This window comes from Otolemur garnettii, unplaced genomic scaffold, assembly GCF_000181295.1.
Source record: "Otolemur garnettii isolate 467f Iridium unplaced genomic scaffold, OtoGar3 scaffold00214, whole genome shotgun sequence".
NCBI classification, from domain to species: domain Eukaryota; kingdom Metazoa; phylum Chordata; class Mammalia; order Primates; family Galagidae; genus Otolemur; species Otolemur garnettii.
Window position 1 is genome coordinate 2,225,866 of NW_003852609.1, and position 21,024 is coordinate 2,246,889.

Sequence of the window (21,024 nt, forward strand, 5' to 3'; positions counted from 1 at the left end):
GTGGAGTTGAAATACATTCTTCTTAGTAAAGTACCACAAGAATGGAAAAATAAATATCCAATGTACTCCATACTAATATGATATCAATATATAAACAATTACAGGCTCAGAAGAGCAATAAAACACTAATATAGTCCAGTTTGGGGGTAGAGGGAGGTGGGAGGGGGAGGATGTTTGGCAGAAGGAGGGACAGCAGGAGGCAGGATCTCCCCTCATGTGCACACTGTGAGGGTGTATAACATGCCCCCTGGGTGAGGGGCTCTTCTAACAAATGGAACTTTACCCTAGAAGTGAGAACAGTGTAACCTAAAAATTGTACCCTCATATTAATTTGAAAAAATAAAAAAAACTCAAAAAAATATATAATAAAACCAGTTTGCCCCTTCATCTCACGTGAGTTTCACGTGGCACAGCCATCATCCTTCCTCTCCGTGATTCTCAAGTGCATGGACTTGCCCGGTCAACACTTGCACAGATTTCCTATTCCATTGAACTCTCTGGGTGTTCTGGGTCTGTCTTCCCTCCTGGAGAAGTTCTATTCTCTCAGCCCTGTATCCCCTGAAACACAGCATGCTGCGTTCTTCTTTAATTCTCTCCCCTCAAAGTATCCCTAACACCTTGTGTGTCGCAGAATTCGCTGAGGGTTGGAGGGAATGAGATATGAGTGCATCGCAACGTAGCAAACCATTTAAAATGAACATGAGATGTGCATGACCCTGAGCGTCCCTCCGGCACTCCCAGTCCAGCCCTTTCCTGTGGCCGCGCTTCCTCCGTGTTCTTAGGGTTCTTGCCCATATCCCTTTTTCTGACCATCTCCAACCTCTCTGAAAGTCCTTCTTTTGTCTTTCTTGTGGAGACAGGGAAAGGCCATCTCATAGGAGTGTTTATTACTTATTCTTGCTGCCTGGGAATGACTCAAGCACCAGAGCCTGGGAACAAGGACCCAGGATACGGTGTAAGAGAAGGCCCCCACACCTGGAACCTCTTGTAGCCCAGTCAGGCCCTTTGCACTTTTTCCTTCATAGAATTCAGGGAAATACCTTATTTATCACCCTTGGCATTATCACTAGAAGAAAGAGTCTGCAAAAACCACCTGAGCAGTTTCCTGCAGTCAGACCACCTGGGAAGAAACCCAGATGAATGTGAAGAGTGATGACTGGGTGAAGCAGCTTAATCACAAGCCATGTATAATATCACCAGGTCTTTTGAAAAACCTAAGCTTCAAAACTACTAAAAATAGATACAGTAAGATTTTCAGAAGTTTAAATAAAAGCACCCATCTAAATCAAATGGCGACCAGGTTCCCCATCAGGCAGGGTGTTAGACTCCCCAGGGGACAGTTAAATAACCTGATTCCCGGGCTCTGGCCAGACCTACTGGCTTTCAGTCCTGGCCCTCTCAGCTTGTGAACTCCCTAAAAGAATTACATTAAATCAAGTCACCTATTACACTGTTTTATTTAGTATCTAAATTTTTTCATCTTTAGTGAAATCATTGGGAAGAATTTAATTTCTGGCATATTATATAACATTCACACTTAAAAATAAAATTATTACCAGGTGACCCCCGTTCTCAGTGGGTAGGGCACCAGCTACATACAGCAAGGCTGGCGGGTTCAAACACGGCTCAAGCCAGCTAAACAACAATGACAACTGCAAGGCAGTTGAGGCAAGACAATCATTTAAGCCCAGGAGTTTGAGGTTGCTGTGAGTTGTGATGCCACAGCACTCTACCCAGGGTGACAGCTAGAAACTCTGTCTCAAAAAAATAAAAATAAAAATAAAAAATAAAAAATTATTACCATAGTGTCTTAAATGCAGCTAATGGTTTACAAATGCCATATCAAGGTAATAGCCACCACAATCGTTTGTTAAAAATGCATAAAGACCTTCAGAATAATGAGATATTTTACTTTGAGTCTATTTCTCCTTGAGCTTATATTTCCATTCTGTGTCCCTTGAAGAAATTTTGTTGTAGAATGATATACACTTATACTTGTCTTTCATTGATTACCTTATAATATTACGGCTACAAAAATTATATGTAAATTGGCATTTTAATTTTTTAATTTTCCTGTAAATAGGGATCTAAGTGTTAAAAGTCTTGATTGAATTACTGTTAGTATTGGTGAACAGTTTGTCTAAAACTAAATATATTACAAGTGTTCCAGAATGCCAAGATAAAAAGTAAAATTCAACTGGAAATCTCTTAAGGACACTTTTTTGAAAAATTATTATAGTACCAATTCATTATTTAATTAAATACTTAAATTATATAAGTGACTTATTGAAATGAACAAAAATAAACAATGTATTTGAATAAATAATTGTGTAATTAAATATGGCCTTAGTAATTAATTATAATTAGTATTTATGGATCAGATAGGGTTCCTCATCAATTACATGTTTTTATTTTTATTTTTATTTTTTTTGAGACAGAGCCTCAAGCTGTCACCCTGGGTAGAGTGCCATGGCATCACAATTCACAGAAACCTCCAACTTCTGGGCTCAAGCGATTCTCCTGCCTCTGCCTCCCAAGTAGCTGGGACTATAGGCACCCACCACAATGCCTGGCTACTTTGGGTTGCAGCTGTCATTGTTGTTTGGTGGGGCCTGGGCTGGATTTGAACTCACCAGCTCAGGTGTATGTGGCTGGCACCTTAGCCGGTTGAGCCACAGGCACTGAGCCCAATTACATGTTTTTAAAGAAATTTTAAAAGTTTATGATTGACAAATAAGTACACATATTTGTGGGGTACAACACAATTTTCCAACACATGTATAAACTGTAAAGTTATCAAATCAGGGTGATTATACTATATACAAACTCTGAAAAAAATGTTCACCTCTGTAAGTATATGGGAAATGAGGACATTTTCTTTTTCTTTCTTTTTTTTCTTTTTCCAGGGGAGAACACGAATGCAGTCCCTCACTACTATAAATTATGCAGTCGAGTTTCCCACAATTGGGGAAATCACAAGGGTCAGCACATCTGGAGTGCGAGGGATAAGCCTCGCCCTGGGAAAACCACCTTTGTGATCACAGTATCTCCCCTGCCAGGTAAGTATAATGAAGACGTTTTCTTAAGGCAAAGTCACTCAATTCCTTGAATTCCTTGTGAGTTAAAAATCAAAAATTACTGAGGTCCATTACAAAAAGATTCCTGTTCATTATCATAATGGGAAATAAGCTTATTTTGTTCTTGGGCTTTTGAATATGAATTGTATTATTTTTAGTAAAGGAATGCATGAATAAATCAAAGAAAGTGCTATATTTACTATATGAGTAAAGAAAGACAAAGCAGGTGATTCTTGTTCCAAAAGAATCAAAAATTATATTACAATAAATATCAAAAGTCATATAAAATATATCCTCTCCTTTGAGTCAGAACCTTGAAGGACTGCCTCTAAGGGTAAAGGTAGGCTGGAAATCAGTCGGCCCTCACACAGGATGCAACCCAGTTTCATGCTCTTGGGGGCTCCAAACCTTCAATGCATACTTTGAAAATTTCCACTATTATCTTCTACCGTCTAGTGTGCTAAGTACACTCAAAATGATACAGAAAGAAACAAATAAAACTTGTCTTGGGAGAAAGACAATACCATCTCAGGCCTCAAATTGTTTCTATAATTAAAAAAAATAGTATGTTTAGGATGTAATCAAGAATGTCTAGGCACATGAACAAGACAAAACTCTATGAGCAAGAACCAGCAGAAGTAAGAGACAACAGAAGCAGACCCATAGAGACTCCAGATTCAAGTAGATATCAAAGGCTGTAAAACGACTACACTTTGTATGGTCAAAGAGATGAAAGAGAAACTTCAAAATTTTGGCAAAGATCTATAAACTATAAAAGTGACACTTCAGATTTGAAAAACAACCAAATAGAAATTATAAAACTGAAACTACAATGGCCAAAATTAAGAAGTCGATGGACAGGTTTGGCAGCAGATTAGACAATGGAGCAAAGAAATTTGCAAACTAAATGTATACAGGGTGTCCATGTGCACTTGACTACGTTAAACTATTTTAATTTGCACATGAACTTTATGTCCACCCTGCATAAGTGTAAAACGTCCAGCATACAGCATGGAGAGGCAAAAGGTAGAAAATAGAAAAGACAAGGTAAGACAAATGCGACACATTGAAAAGTTCTAATAAATATTCACTCACAGTCACACAGAGACTACCAAGGAGTACTGAACAAAACAAACAAAAGCATAAATCATCATGCCACTGGCAGTATTTTTAAACAGATTAAGAAAACTCCCAGAACTGCAGACTATCACAATTGGTCAAATTTAGAAGTTCCATCAATCACAATTTTTTCTCAAATTCTAGAAGTTTCCAAATGTCACCTCATCATAAGGAGTTACAGACCCATTTCATTTTCTATCTATTATAACAATATGTTCCTTTCCTTCTTTTCACATTCTTTAATCATTTTGTTTATTCATTTGTTTATAGTCTTGTTTGTGCCTTTCTGTCTCAACCTTTTTTTTGAGACAGAGTCTTACTATGTCACTGTTGGTAGCATGCTGTGGCATCACAGCTCACAGTAACCTCAAACTCCTGGACTTAAGTGATTCTCTTGCTTCAGCCTCCCAAGTTGCTGGAACTATAGGCACCTGCCACAACGCCTGGCTATTTTTTTGTTGCAGTTGTCATTGTTATTTAGCAGGCCCAGGCCAGGTTCAAACCCGTCAGCCCAGGTGTATGTGGCCAGCGCCCTAGCCACTGACCTACAAGCACCGAGTATCAACCTTCACGTTTAACCTTCACCGAGGCAGAGACTATGTCTACCTTGTTTTCTGTGTTATTTCTAGATAATATGTAGAGTCTGGCTTCAGAGCTGGTCCTGGGGAGAGGCCAGTATCTGGTGACACCTAGGGTGGGGATGGAAGGACTTCCTCACAGTCATGTACTTGCACCGTGAAAATAATACACCAAAGATTCCAGAGAGGGAAAAGTCACTTATTTCCTAAAAACCTATGAATTGAATTGGTAATAGCCTTCTAATCAACCACACTGGATGATACAAGATAATAAGGCAAATTTAAAAATTCTGAAGCAAAAGAATTTTTATCCTAAAACGACACATCTCCCAGCATTCAAATAGGAGATAAAAAAGAAGTCATGCTTGAAACTTAAAGGACTCAAAGTTTGATCATCTTTAGCTCCTTTCTGAAGGAAATTTGCCATGGGGAGGTGAATAAAAAGGTAGAAAATGGGTGATTAAATAATTATGATATACAATGTAAAATGCTTAATTAATCTGGAATGGAAACCTCAGATGATTTCCATATGGTAAGAGATAGAGAGAAGGGGAAACTAAAAATTGTCTAAGGCTTTTATGTTCTTAGTAGGAAGGTGTGGCTGTGACCTTAGACACTGAGCAAATAATACGTTTAAATGTGTACTGGATTTTTAACAGTAACTATCAGAGCAATAAAAATATGTTTAATTTCTAAGGCATGAATGAAAAAAAGAAACAGAAAAATTAATCCAACAGAAATTGGATATATATCTCCTATATATATATAATTGGATATAAATATACATATTTATATATGTCTACATATATAAATGTACATTCATAAGAATTGTTTTAATGCCTGATATGATATGCACTAAGTATTTTACCTTTGGGGAGGAGAAGGCAATTTAAAGAAGGAAAGGGAATGAGGGGTGGCAGAGGCTGTAATTTTAAGCTCTCTGTATACTTCTTATTTGTTTATTTTTCTTTCTTTTTTTTTTTTTTTTGAAGTTTTTTTTTGGCCAGGGCTGGGTTTGAACTCGCCACGTCCGGCATATGGGGCCAGCGCCCTACTCCTTTGAGCCACAGGCACCACCCTTGTTTGTTTTTCAAATAATTGTGCATTCATTTATTATGTGCATAATTTCTAGGGATCTTTTTAATATTAAAAAATGGAATGAGAACACTTTAGTTTTCTTTTTCTTTCCTTTTTTCCTTTTTGTTTTTATTTAGTAAAATTATTCTGAAGATCCTTTGGCAAAATAATAGGATAGCATGAGAGAATGAGATACCATTTATTGTTTCTCAAATTGGTGAAGATGAAAACAGGTCTAATAATGAATGCAACGGAGGAAAGATGCAGTGGAGATGAGGGAGAAGCCATACGTGGACAGAAACATTTCTAACAAATTTGGCAACATGTATAAGCAATTATTTTACAGATCATTTTACAGGCCCTTTCACTGTGATTCCACACTCTCACAGTCCAGCCTGAGGACATAAAATTAATACTGAGACTACAGATTGAAACAAAAATACTCATCCCGGCAAATATGCTTAATATCAAGAGCTAGAAATACTCTAAATGTAAGTCTTCAGAAATTGTGAGTTTCAGTATACATGTTAATCATGAGCAATTTTTATTGCACATCGATTATAATAAAATAAAAAAGAGATAAATTCTGAAGTAGGTTTTTACAAACTCACAAGATACAGAATTGTACATCTATATCATTGGATTATAATGCCTTAAAAAAGCGTGGAGGTATTGGATCAAAATGGCTGGCTGCTGAGCACTGCTGAATATTTCTGTCTTACAACCAATGTATCTAAAAATGATAGAAAAATAATGTTCTTGCTGTTGGTAAGGTTGAATCCATGAAAACACCATCAAAAGGGGAGCACACTATCATCCAATCAGATAGTTTAAATAATTTTGAAACCAAGAAAGCAGGGAGGACTGAATTGACAGAGGGGACTGTATCCTAATACATGTTCAGGGGAGACAGGTGGAAATGCAGAAGCAGTTCTGGGTGTGCCCCAAACACAGAGGCTGCTGATACAATGAGCAGGCAGGAGCTGTGGGCAGCCGCTGAGGACAACCCAGTCCTGGCGGCCAGACTGGTAGGTTCTTCCCCTCGGCCTTTCTGTGCCAAGAAAGAGGCCCGGAAGGTGGTTTAGCCTCAGGCTGGAACAAAGAGTGTAGCACTTGGGTGGAAGAGGCAGGAAAGCGCCCCAGGGACTTGGCAGCACCCAGAATGCACTGGGAGCCCATAAACCTGGTCTAGGTCGAGCTGTTGGTATTCCCCACTCCCTCCCAGGACCGACTCACCCACAACTGCTAGAGATGAAAAAGAAAGAACATCCATACACAGGCAACAACAGCTTTTTCTTTCTTTCTTTCTTCTCTTTTTTCACATAGAAAAATTTCAAACATATACAAATTAAAGAGAATATCAAGCCACCAGTCCTCACTGCCCAGCTTCCACAGCTACCAGCATCCTGCCATTCTGGTCTTACACATGCTGCCACCACCATCTGTGATTTTCTTCTGGAGTATTTTAGAGCAAATCCCAAATATCGTATTATTTCACTTGTAAATACTTAGTATTCAACACACAAAGGATTTTTTTTAAAAAAACATGATAACATTGTCTCAATATTATGAGTTTGTCAATATCATCTAAGAGGTAGTTGTGGCAGGTTGTACTTTCCAAAATGGTGGCAGAAGCCTCTCCCCTCTTGTGCACAGAGAGCCTGCCACTCCCCCTGCCAGAGGTGAGGTGTGAGGCCCCTCATCTTGACCCTGAGTGGGCTGTAGTCACTTCCCGTAATAACAGAATGCTGAAGTGTTGTCTGACTTTCTTGGTGAGCTCAGGAAGGCCGCCTCACTTCCACCTGGCCCTCTTGGGATGTTTACTCTCGAGAAGTTCCCTCTCAAGGTGGCCCTCCTCAGAATCCAAGCACCATGCTCTCAGAAGCCCAGCCACATGGAGAGCCATGTCCAGTAAGCATGGCCAGCCAAGCCCAGGCATTTGGGTCTTCCCAAATGAGGCTCCTCATTACAGACCAAAGAGGACATCTCCGTGTTCCTGACCCACACAATCTGCAAACATAATAACATGGCCATTATTTTATGCCACTATGTTGTCATGTACTTTGGTTGACATCAGTAAAAATTGGAAACACTAGGTCATATTCAATTTTCCATCATTGTTTCAAAACTTTCTCTTTATGTTTGATCTGTTCAAATTAGGATCCAAGCAAAGGTCATTGCTTTTGGCTGATATTTCTATTAAATCTCTTTTAATCCACATGAATTTCTCCTTTCTTTTCTTTTTTATTCTTATGTCATTTATTTGTGAAGAAGCTGAGTCTTTTACCTCAGAGGATATCTCCCCTTTTGCTCTGTTGATAAATCAATCTGCCAAACATCACTCACTATCTTCCTCAGGGAGCTGTGTTTTCTATAAGGTCCAGGTTAGACCAAGATCAAGGTCAGCAAACTTTTCCTATGATGGACTAGAGAGTCAATATCTTAGGCTTCCTGGTCATGGTAACACAAAAGGAGCCACAGGCAACGTGGAAATGAATGAACGTGACTGTGTTCCAGTAAAACTTTATTTGCAAAACTGGCAGCAGCCAGATTTGGCCCATGGGCCATGGGCCTGATGTAGATGAAATAAAGATAATCAAGCACAAACGTGAGTGCATAATCCAGAATCACCAAATGTTTAAGGAAAGCCAATGTCATGAAAGGAAAAACCAAACTAAACAAACATCAGAACCAACATCTGAAGAAATGGAGTAAAAGAAAACAAACAGAAGAAAACCTTGAAGAAAGTACTAAATATTGAATAGCCTAGAAAATTATGAGACATAGCACATCCATGAAGCAAGAAAAGCAGTTGTGATGACAAGCATTTAGATACCTCAGAAATAAAAATACAAACATATGGCTCGGCGCCTGTGGCTCAAGTAGCTAAGGTGCCAGCCACATACACCTAAGATGGTGAGTTCGAATCCAGCCTGGGCCGCCAAACATCTACGATGGCTGCAACCAAAAAATAGCCAGGCGTTGTGGCGGGCGCCTGTAGTCCCAGCTACTTGGGAGGTGGAGGCAGGAGAATCACTTGAGCCCAGGAGTTGGAGGTTGCTGTGAGCTGTGATGCCACAGCACTCTACCCAGGGGGACAGCTTGAGCCTTTGTCTCAAAAAATAAATACAAACTTATGAATCTCTATAATAGATGTGCTAAGTAACAGTGTAGACACAACAGAAGGGTGTAGGACTTAGCTAGCAGAGCATGCTGAGATTTTGTTCCAATATACTATACTAAAGGAAAAAGAAACAGAAATACTAAATACAAGTTTGCACACATAAAAGTTAGACCCAGAAATCTCAATATCTGTCTAATAAAAGTTACAAACAAGGAGACCAGAGAGATGGAGAAGAGATAAGCAAAGAAATAATAAGAAGAAGGATAAATATTTTTCCTGAGCTAAAAAAAAAAAAAATTGTGATTCTTTAAATAGAAATGGCCCACTGGGAAACAACCAGGATCAATGGGAGATAAGGCATACTTGGATACAGGATGATAACATTTTGGAACTCCCGGTATAAAGAGTTCTGAAATCCCGGGCAGTGCCTGTGGCTCAAAGGAGTAGGGCACTGGCCCCATATACCAGAGGGCCAAAAACTGCAAAAACAAAAACAAAACAAGAGTTCTGAAAACCCCTCCACAAACATCCAGAGTCTTATTCAGTCTCGGGCAAAATTTGAAAATTTGACTTTAGTCTATTCATTTTGTTTCAAAACAAATCAAATATGCTGACAAAATTGGCAACTGCCACTCTCAAGAGGAATAATCTGGGACTTGGTACTGGGCCATGCTTTCCTCCAGTCTAAGGCTGATTGTATAGCCTAGTTCTTCTGGGCCACTCTTGAGCTAACTGGCCCCTTCTCCTTCCCTAGGCATGGGCCATTGCCTCAAGGGGCCTTCTGTGAGTCTCCCTCTCCTCCACCACCATATAGGATCCTTCTTCCACCTCGGGCCCAGTGGAGGTTTTGCTGACCACTCCCCAGTGCACACTTGCATCTCTAACATTTCCTGGCCATGCACAGCAGCTCTCTGGGCCTGCCAGCCCCTGTGCTGAGTCCCCTGGCCCCAGACTGCTCCTAGCCCTGCCTGCATAGCCTCACGATTCTGGCTCTGCTGTGATCCATGTTTTCACATGCAGCGAGCTGGGTGTGTGCAGAGCTTGGTCAGGTGTTGGGAAAATGAAGCTGAACATAGCCTGAGTCTCATCCTCAAGTATTTCTAGTTAAAAACAGATGTGAAAAGAAAAGATGGACCACAATAGGCTAAGCAGGCTCATGTAGCATTTCTCCAAAGACAGTCCAAAGACCACCTGCGCCGACTTTGTCAAAGTTCTTAAGATATCTCAGACTGCCAGCCCCACACCCTGGATCATACTCTTGAGGAAATGGGGCAGGCCATCTGCATTTTAAATAGGCTCAAGTCATCTTTTTTTGGCTGGAGCTGGGTTTGAACCCACCACCTCCGGCATATGGGGCCGGCACCCTACCCTTTTGAGCCACAGGCGCCGCCCAGCTCAAGTCATTTTTATGATCATAAAAATGTAATAATTATCAGCCTTATGGTGCTGTGTCCCAGGTCTCTGGTTTAATTTGGAGAAAACATGAGAGTGTGGCAGGGCTGGTGGCAGAGAATCTGGATGGGTGGCTAACTGGGGGGGAGATCACACAGGTAGTGCTGAGGAGTCTGGCTCTGCAGGGCAAGCTGTAGGGACCTGATGAAAAGATTTGAATGAGGGAGGTCATGTTACAATTCTAAAAGATCTCTCCTCCAGAAGGGTGGAGGGTCAACAGAGGTGGGTGGGGGCAAAGTGAGGAAGTTGAGATTGAGGACAGAGAGATTAGCCCAGATGATCTGTGATTCAGAGGAGCTGAACCCACTCGGTAGCAAGATAGGCAGAGAAAGGGAGCTAAGAATTAGGAGGTGGAGTGCTCAGAGCTTGGTGGGAAGTGAAGTGCTCAGGGCTTGGTGGGAGGTGGAGTGCTCAGGGCTTGGTGGGAGGTGGAGTACTTAGGGCTTGGTGAGAAGTGGAGTGCTCAGGGCTTGGTGGGAGGCGGAGTACTTAGGGCTCGGTGGGAGGTGGAGTGTTCAGGGCTTGGTGGGAGGCAGAGTACTTAGGGCTTGGTGGGAGGTGGAGAGCTCAGGGCTTGGTAGGAGGTATCAATGCAAAGCTTGTGATGCTTCCCCCTACCACTCCTCTCCAGGACTTGCCCCAGCCCGTGGGAGAACTATGTTCTCTGCCCTGGTCATCCTCAACCTGCCCTGATCTGCCACAGTTAGTAAGGCCAAAACTCAGTTTTAATAATACGCGAATTATTAAAAGAGACCTTACCTAATCAGGATGGGCAAACAAATTAATAGTTTGTTATTATTCTACTGAGATATTTAAGATATTTACCTCTTTAAAAATCTAAACATTATATTTCCCTGAGGGTTCTTAGCTGTACAGTTCTTTGAAAGGTTCCTGCCTAACCAATTCTCTTGGGCCACCAAGCCATTCCAGGGCAGCATATATAAGATGCAAGGGCAGAACTGACCAGCTGGTCCTTTCTGGACTTGGCCAAACTTTCACGCAGGGAGAGGAATGTCAAACACCCTTTGGCAGGCTGCTCCAGAAGGCAGCAAAACCCACACATCTTACAAGTGAACTATGATTGATCACACAAAGGGTTACTGAATCCGTTTCCACTTGACTGAGAGCTTTGAGGTAAACCCTTTCAAGCTTACATAGGTCACCTGGGACTTCAAAAGGAAATTATTTAGAGCTGGACAGAGTGAAATAATGGTTATTGTTGATTAATCTTCTTGATGAACATTCACAAGACAGCACTGAAGTAGGAACTGTGGAACTGTGTGCCGGAGAAAATAAATTCTTTGTATGCAGGAGAGATAGAAAACTGCGTTAACCAAGGAAATGAGTGGCACGTGTGATTGTAAGAAGAGTCGAGTCACTGCTTTCAATTTACAAAATGCTTCTCATTTATTGCTTCATTTGATCCTCAGAAAAATTCCTAAGGACATTATCTCATTATTCCCATTCTCTAGATGTGGAAACTGAGGATCAGAAAGATGAAGAAGCTGGCCCAAGAACACACATTGCTATGTATTTGTTGCAAGTAACAGAAACCCTAAATCAAACCATATTAAATGGTAAAGGGAATGTACAAACTCAGGTTACAGAAGAAGTCCAGCGGTGTGGTGGCTACAGGTACAGTCTGGGCAGAAATCCTGTTTTCTTTTGATTACATTGGATCGACCCTTCTTTTTGTGCCAGCTTTATTCTCGAGCTCTTTTTTGATTAGTAGCAAAGTGCTGAAGCAGTTTCTGGACCCAAGAGACCACCCAGAGGGAGAAAGGACTTCCCTTTCCCCAATCCTCAAACAAGACTCAGCATTTCTTTGATGCGCCAGTGGCCAGGGGAATGCCACATATCGATTGGCTCAGGGGTACATGACATATGCAGGAACCAGTGACCAAGGCAATCCAGGCCATGACCCAGAAGCTGAAAGCTGGGCCGGCCCCACCCAACCCTGCAGCTGCTGCGCCACACAGAGGGATGGAATGGATGCTGCACATCAAACCCCACATCCACCACATACCCAGACTTGAACCCCTGTCTTATGACTCTGAATCCTATGGGCTTTTCCCTCCCCCCTGTGTGTGCTCTCCTCACTTCTGGAGCTCATGACTCCAAGTAAAATGGCTACTATCAGTCTATGAATGGGGCTAGTAAGGCCTTTCAGTGACCGAAGTCCTTTCCAACCAGTGTGCACCAAGACTCAGCATTTCTGCATGTGCGTTGCCACCATCTCCAACTCCAGTGGCTCTAAATTTTTTCAGCCCATGCATTTTTATTTCAAAAACAGTTTTGGACCCCCATGTCAAAGCCTAACCAGGAAGACAGAAACTATTCTGAATATTTAAAACAGAGGAAATTTAAGGCAATGAGATAAAATAAACTAAGAAGCCAAACATGAGACAATGAGGCAATCCAGAGCCTAGGGACAGCAGGAAGTTGCCGCCACTCCTAGGCCTGAGGGACAAAAGGAGGAGGTGATGCTGCAAAAGCCCAGGGCCTGGGATTGCCCAGCGGAAGCTGGGGCCAGGCAGCTTCCTGTGAGCGATGGAGTCATGCAGGAGAGAGCAGCTGCCAGAGATAGCACCCCAGCACGGGGCAGAGGGAAATCCTCTGATTTTTTCTTTCCTCCACATCACCAAATTCCTACCAGAGCCTCCCCAGGCCAAGCCCAGCTGGAAGCCAGCTGAGGCAGGGGCTGAAAACTGCAGCCTGGAGGGGGATCAGTGCTCCCCACCCCTATAACACAGAGCCCGGGAAGGAGGCGTGAGGATCTCAGGTCAAACAGTGCAGAACCAGCACATCCTGCATGATAAATGTCATACACATTCACTGTGGAGGTTTTAGAAAACACAGATATGCAAAGAGAAAAAGATAAAAATCAGGAGCCTATCAGTTCTTAAAAGGTGAGTTTAAATCAGTCAGTCAGTCCCAGGGGCCTACTGACTGTGGCCTATTCCTCATCAGTCATCCAGGAACCCATGTTGCTGTCTTTTCCCCGTCAACAGGCCAAGCACTCCAGTAGTCTGACATTTTGTTGTCTATACCCTGAGCAGTTCAATTTCTCCTCTCTAGCAAGTCAAGAGTGGAGGAAAAATAGATTTCAGAAAAGGTGTTGAGAAAAACTTTATTTCTTCCAGAAAACTGATTTGCTTCTTTTCCCAGATAATATGAACCATAAGCTTGAACAGGTTTCCTCTTTTTGCCTGGGCTACTAGGAAACTCAAAGGTATATTTGATGCTTGAGACCAACAACAACTTTAGCCTTGAGGGTGGGCCTGTGCTGCTCCCTTCTCTGTGTTCTAAATTATGTTTGATCATATCAGCTCTATGATGGGGTGCATGGGGTGCATGTGTAAAGAAGACAGAGATAAATACAGGCACATAAGGGACAGAACCTTGAGTTATTTCTCCAATGGGTTTCTGGGCTTCTCTTGCCCTGTCCAACTCTGTCCACTCTAAGCCAGCTGGCCAGCACTGGGGCAGTCATCTGCCACAGTGGAACAGCCTCTGTCTGTCACCCTCAACAGCAGATGGCCACTCTGCACTCATCTGTGTCAGACATCATTGCTGAGTGAGACACCACCATCCACTGTGCAAACCACAAGCATCTCTGCCCCTGGCTTGGCAGGATAGGAATGGAGCCTGTGTGCTTAAATAGACTCCGGTTCCATCATTTTTCAGCTAAGGGGGACCCTATTGAACATCTTGACAATGGAAAGAGGTGGGGTGAGGGGCCACTGATGGGATTATGGCTGGATTTTTAATTAGATTGGGCATTTTAATTGGGTTAGGCACAAGCTCTTTCAAGAAGGGGAAAGCATTGTCCTCGAGTAAGCACCTCTCTGTTTCACATGTGAGTCCCTCTTGAAATGCTTTTCTTGCTTTGTTTATTTGAGGCTGACAGTCTGGGCATGGGGCCCAGTTTAATATAATTTTTACTGTTGCTACCGCATCCCAAATTATATCAAGACGGTTATTATCATTGTTGTCTAAGACACCTTACCGTGGCAATTACCAAGGCCAGGTGCACTCCCAAATGCACCCCGCCCCGCCCCACCCCTTTCTGCTTCAAATTTCAGAAATGAAGCCGATGCTCACTCCCATGCCACCAACACAGCATGAGTTTGTGACTCAACAACATAGCAAAGTAGATACTTGGTAATTATCTAGATAATTTGATTGGGATAGGCAAATCATTCATATCATTTATGTCCTAGAGTGTATCTGTGGCTCTAAAGAAAAATGGAAAATCCCCGTGTTGTTTACGAATGCTTCTAGCTCTATAAACTCATCCCAGGCTGCTTCACAGCAAATTTGTCCCCCTAAGTGTGTCTTACATAATCTAATACACTCATATTAGTTTGTATCTTCTAAGCATATACCAGCCAAAAGGTGCACTGTCTGGTGGGGTGGATAGGGAAATGGACCATGGAGAATCATCTATGTGGAGTTGATGATGATATAGATTTGGTGCTGACAAAAGAAAGGACATATTGCAGCCTTTGTTTTGAAAAAATGGTGTGTGGGGTGTGTGTGTGTGTGTGGTCCCTTCCTGGTTTTGGTGCAGAGCGCGGTCAGACTTCTAGCATGACTTTAGAACACAGGCATTGAAGGTGAAGGACTGTAATAATAACCCACTCCAGGGGTGTGGACGTTAGCCAATAGCCCTGTACCTCTGGCTTCTCGCCAAGACCCGAGGTGGGGTCCAGGCCTGGACTTGTCCACAAGGTTCATGTCTTCGGCAGACACAATCTCACTGCAGAATTGTATCACGCTAACAATGAGCCTAACTGGAAAAACAAATAAAATGCTTTAAATGTTTAAATGCATTTCCAAGTATTCATCTTCCAAATATTTAGATTCTGAGCCGACTGGGCCATAAGCCCAAGCTTCCTGTACACGCTAGATGGTTTCAACAATCTCCTCAAGATCAGCAAATAAATAACAACTTAAAATATTATCCTCTCAGAGCAAAAAAAATAATGCCCTAGGTATTGCTCCAGGAAACCATCTAGGTGTTTCTATCCAAATTGCTCCTTCAGAATGTCCAGAGGACTATGTTAATTTCAGTAAGTTTAATGATAAAACCTTACAAAGGCCTCCTTGAAACTCTAGTCTGTGTCCATTATGACGATGCAACATAAACAGAAGAAGGAATGGAGGTTGGGGAGGAGAGATGTGCAGGCGAGAAGGGAAGAGACGCAGAAGGAGCAACAGCCTATGGAGGATATGGGAGCCACAGAAAGCTTTGATGCAAAGGGTACATTTGAGTAATCCAAGGATGTTTGGGTTTGTTTCTTGTTTGTTTAAGGGAGAGGAGGAGTGGTGAAGGCTGATTTCCTTTTGCATTTAAATTTATTTTAAATTCAGTAGTCATATCATTTATTCTCCTTTTCCCAGGTATAGTCACACCAATATTTCCTTCTTTTTCTTCCTTTCTAAGCCACCACAGTGAAAAAACATATAGCACCACCAGGCAATTTTTTGATTGCAAGGAATGTGGCTTGTGTAGTAAATAACAAAATGGAGCTAGTCTGGCCCTCTCACTCTCTCTCTCTCTCTCTCTTTTTTTTTTTGTCAAGCATGTACCTGTTAGAGTCCAACACCAATCTGAACATTTAGAGTTTAGCAATTACATCATTATCTAAGAAGCTCTGTAAAATAAAAGAAATACCTTTCCTGTACATTTTGAGTCTGGAATACCCTTATGAGTATTTTGTTAGTCTTCCCCCATCAACTAGGTAAAACAGTGGAGTTGAATCTTACATATATTTAACTTTTGTAAATTTAATTAAATATAAGGGAGAGAGAGAGAGAGAGAAAAAAAAAAAAAAGAATGAATATTGGTCAAAAAAAGCACATGCCCCAGAATTAACGTGAGAAATGCCTCCATCCTGCCCGGTCTGTCTCTGTGGCCACAGATCACTTACTGTGCAGTCTTTGGCTTAAATTATACATTTTTTTATATATGTGACCCCACCGTTTAAGCCAATTGCTTCACTGGTACTCAAACACAAAAACAGCCCTGCATTCCGATGGTGGAGGGAAAACTGGCTAAGGAGCAGCTTGCCAGTCTCTGAAGTTGCACCTCCCTAAGAGAGTTTCACGGGCAGTTTTGATTATCTGTGGTTTCATCTTGGGATTGGCTTGAGAACCTGGCCCTCTCATCACACACATCTTTACTGAATTACTGCCCCATGCCAAATAAAAAAGTCAAAAAGAAGTGGGATCATTTTTCTGATATCTCTGATTTGGTGCCAGAGCTAGAAACTTCGCTTTCTCAAACTCTGTGCCCAGCTGCCTCTTTTTGCCTTTACCATATCAGGTACTAAAAATGTCCACAGACAGAAAGGCATGAGATGGGAGCCGTTCATATTTTCATTTGATGCACTGGGCACACAATTCAGAAGAAAGCAATCGTGGAGTGAAAAAAGGAGTCAGAACCTCGACTGTGGACATGGTTGTGACATTGGGAGAATTGCTCAGCCTCTCTGAATTTCAACTGCTTACTTCACCAAAAGAAAAAAGGAAAAAGTGATGGCACATAAGTTCTACATTTCCTCCCAGTGAAAAAATGTTCTGAAATAGAAATATTTTCCAAAATCTGAAAAGAAATAAAACATGCTTCCTTTGAGCCACCTTTATCTATTCCTAACTAGCACATTGCTCTCAAAAGCTCTGGTCCTGCGCTCTGCCCTCTGCGTTCTGGCCACACCCGGCCAGCTGCACCTACCAGGGTCTCTCCCACCACATGCACTCCCATTAGCTCCTCTTCCTCCCACTCCTCAAGGAGACACAGAAGCCACAGGAAGGGGTTCCCGTCAGAGTTGCTGTTGTTCAGGCCCTATCAGGGTGATTTAGGCTTCAGTGTTTAGATGAAAAGTAATGATAATTGTGTTGTGGACAAAAGATATGGAAATAGATCTCTTGTACGATTAATCATACTTTCGGATTGTGCAAATGCCTCATCCTCAGTGACTACATCATTTGTAATATGGCTTGGGTTATATCATCAGCATTTTGGCCTGTTCACACTCCGTTCATGAATTTGGTTCAAGCCTCAGTTATCTTTACTCAATCCAACCTAAACAATAATGATAGTAAACAGTGATAGTGACTCTGGATGTGGGGGGGCAGAGGGATGACTCCTATAAAATGCTTAAGTGTTTGTGATATTCTGTCAGGGAAGATTAGCCAAATATAGAAAGTTCCCAAAAAATGTATAACCATTTTAACAAAGGAAAAAACTACATACTCAATATGTAACAATAACTTTCATCATCTTGTGTACTGTATCTTGTATCTCTTGCAATTGAAGAAGTCAAAGGTGACTGGAGTGTTTCCATTTTAATACAGTTTTTTCCTTTCTTAAAATGGGTATACTTTTTTTTGGCACCCTCTGTATACTCATGCAATGTCTGCTTCTTAGTTGTTCTATTCAGTCCATAAATGCACATTGGAAGAAGGCCTATTCAATCAATAGTTTTGAGTAATTCACCCCCTTAACATTCAGGAGAAAAACCAAGTAGAAGTGTCACAATTTCCTGGAATAAGGGAAGATTCGGTGAAAATCCAGCATGTGTGAATTTGCATCCCACTTTTGTAGGTTTCCAAATATTTGCTCCTTTTGAGCTGTCTATTCCCCCCAAGGACTTTAATCACTCCTGCTTGTCTTTGTCACAATTTTCTTTGTGAGGATAAAGTGATGGTATATAAGAAGAGGAAGGATTATTACCTTTATAGAAGGGTTAGTTGCCAAACATCTCACATATATTCACTCCTTTAATCCTCACAATAACCCTGTTGTATAAGAAACCAGTCACTGAGATGTCTAGGAATGTGTCATGAAAGGTGGAGCTGGCGTTCAAACCAAGGCAGAATCCCTGCATTTACCCCATCCCCTCCCAATGATAATAATGAATTAATCAAAGGTAGCTACTAAAAGTTGTTAATGCATAGAGAAGGGAGAAAAAATAACTTTCTTTTTTTGAGACAGAGAGTCCTGTCGGAGCTGTGGTGTCACAGCTCACAGCAACTTCAAACTCTTGAGTTTAAGCTAACCTCTTGCCTTAGCCTCCAGAGTAACTGGGACTGCAGGGGCCCACTTGTGTGATCAAAACAAGCATTGAGGGGCGGAGCCAAGATGGTGAACTGCAGCCAGCTTTTTACAGAAGCTCCCGTCCAGAAGGAGGCTGAAAGGACAGAAGCTTAGCAAATTAGCTGATGGTTTGGAGCAGAGACAAGAGAGAAGATTGAAGAACACACTTCAACCTCCCTGAGGTGAGCTGTGACCCCAAAAATATAACCAAAAGGTACAAAATCCACCACCAAGCAGACGGTAGTCCCCTCCCCCACAACAAGAGCTCTCGGTTTACTCCATGCAAACAAGCGAGCAGAGTTCAAACTTCCTCCCACTCTATTCCACCGGAGAAACCCCCTAAAAACTGGACCTCCTACCCCTGCCGGCGTGCCACGGCACCCTCCGGCCAGACATAAAACTGTAAAACTGTATAAATCTGTATATATTCCCCACCTGCAACACTGAACTCCGAGGAGTCTCCACCCACCCACTCTGAGATCTGGAGGTTTATTACCTATGGAGTCCTGATTCTTGGGCATCTCCTTGAGAGAAGTGGAGGGGGAAAGGGCTGGTGCTGTTCTGTGCTGACTGTGGTGCAGGTGTGAGGAGAGGAGAGTCAGCTTGGGGGACGCCATCCTGGATGGCAGCCACAGGCAGGGCGCACTTAACTCTCCTGGGTGGAGCCCCTGCCCTCAGGGGGCTAATTTGGCTGAGACAAAGGCAGTGGGTGGGCAGAGGCTAGAATTGACACTTGAGTTTAAAGCCGAATGCAACCTCTGACTTACAGAGAAATCTAGCCGGACAGAAGCCTAATTTAAACAGGCAAGGCCCCCCTGCTGAACTCAGATTTCTGGCTGATTTTGCCAGCTAAACCCTGGGAGCAGTGGCCTATTGGAGTAAATAGGGCCACAGACCTGGGGGATTACGAGTGACTGGGTGCAAGGTGGGGAAAGAGGTATTAACCTTCCCAAACTAACCCATCTGCCAGGTGGGTCCCTTTGCCCTCGCGGAGCACTGGAGCAAGTTATATCTGAACTGTAAGCAGACTCCTCTTATCTAGCCCCCAGAGACATTTGAACTCTTCCACCTGAAATGGGTGCTGACTGGGACAACTGATTTGGTCCCCTTAAACCTGGTAGACCACCCAAGGACTATTCAAAGGGGCACCCCAGGTGTATGGTTGAGGGAAGGTTTGAACTATATAAAACTGTATATATTCCCCACCTGCAAATTTGAACTCTGAGGAGTCTCCACCGACTCACTCCAAGATTTGGAAAGAAATCTAACCGGACAGAAGCCTAATTTAAACACGCAAGGCCTCCCTGCCGAACTCAGATTTCTGGCTGATTTTGCCAGGTAAACCCCGGGAGCAGTAGCCTACTGGAGTGAATAGGGTCTTGGACCTGGGGAACCACGAGTGACTGGGTGTAAGGTAGGGAAGGAGGTATTAACCTTCCCAGACTAACCCAGTTGCCGAGTGGGTCCCTTTGCCCTCATGGAGCCAGGAGGGCCCCAAAACTGCTTGCTAGAGTCGCACGCCTCACGGGCAACAGGCTCCTGCTCTGGGCAGGCCCAGTACCACTTGCTAGGGCCGCAGGCGTGCTGCAGGCGTCCTGCAGGAAGAGGCGGAGAAATCCTCCAATCCAGGTAGACCCAAAACAGCTTGCGAGAGACACACACACCCCACGGGGGCCAGGGGAGGTGTTCCCCGCTCTGGGCTCCCAAGCTGGGCAGGCCTAGAACTGTTTGCTAGAGCCACACTCGCCCTGCAGGTGGTGGTAGAGGGGTCTACCATTTTTGGAGGGCTCATAACTATTTGCTAGAGCCACATACGTCCCTTGGATAGAGGTGGAGGGGTCCCTCACTCTGGGCTCCCGCACTGGGAGGGCACAGATCGGCCTACTAGCGCCACACGCATCCAACGGGCAATGGTGAAGTAGTCCCCTGCTTCCCCCCAGCTACTCTGGTGGGACTGAACTAGGACTGATCTGGTCGCTCGTGTACCCTGCACTATCACTGCCATTCCCCTATCCTCTGGCTGCTCCAGGGTGCTGAACTAGGACTGATCTAGCCACTACAGTTCCCCTGTCCACCCAGAGGGGCTGAACCAGGACTGATCTGGCTGCTGCCAGTTTCCGGCCCCCCAGTTGCCCCGCAGGCTGAACAAGGTCTAAGCCAGTCACGCACACTTCTGTGCAGCTGCTGCTGTTCCACTGCACCCCGGTTGTCCCAGCACCCGAGAACTGGGAGAAGACAACAGACAGGCTCTGCCTGTCTCTCTGGGCAACCAGAAGAAGCCATCAACTGAACGGTCCTGATAAGGCCTCCAAACAAGCTAAACTCAGCATGGGGCAGAACCAGAGGAAAAACTCTGGGAACTCAAATAACCAGAGTAGATTAACTCCTCCAAGGGAAAATAGGGAAGACACAATTGAAGACCCCATCCACAAGCAAATGGCTGGGATGTCAGAAATGGAGTTCAGAGTGTGGATAGCAAATAAGATCAACAGA

General features: G+C 43.1%; 1 non-coding gene across 1 annotated transcript; it reads right to left on the reverse strand.

Moving 5' to 3' along the window:
• Positions 1–2,903: 2,903 nt before the first annotated feature.
• On the reverse strand, positions 2,904–3,067 carry LOC111722115. Its single transcript, XR_002771050.1, has one exon. It is a non-coding gene; the product is annotated as a U1 spliceosomal RNA (small nuclear RNA).
• Positions 3,068–21,024: the final 17,957 nt, after the last annotated feature.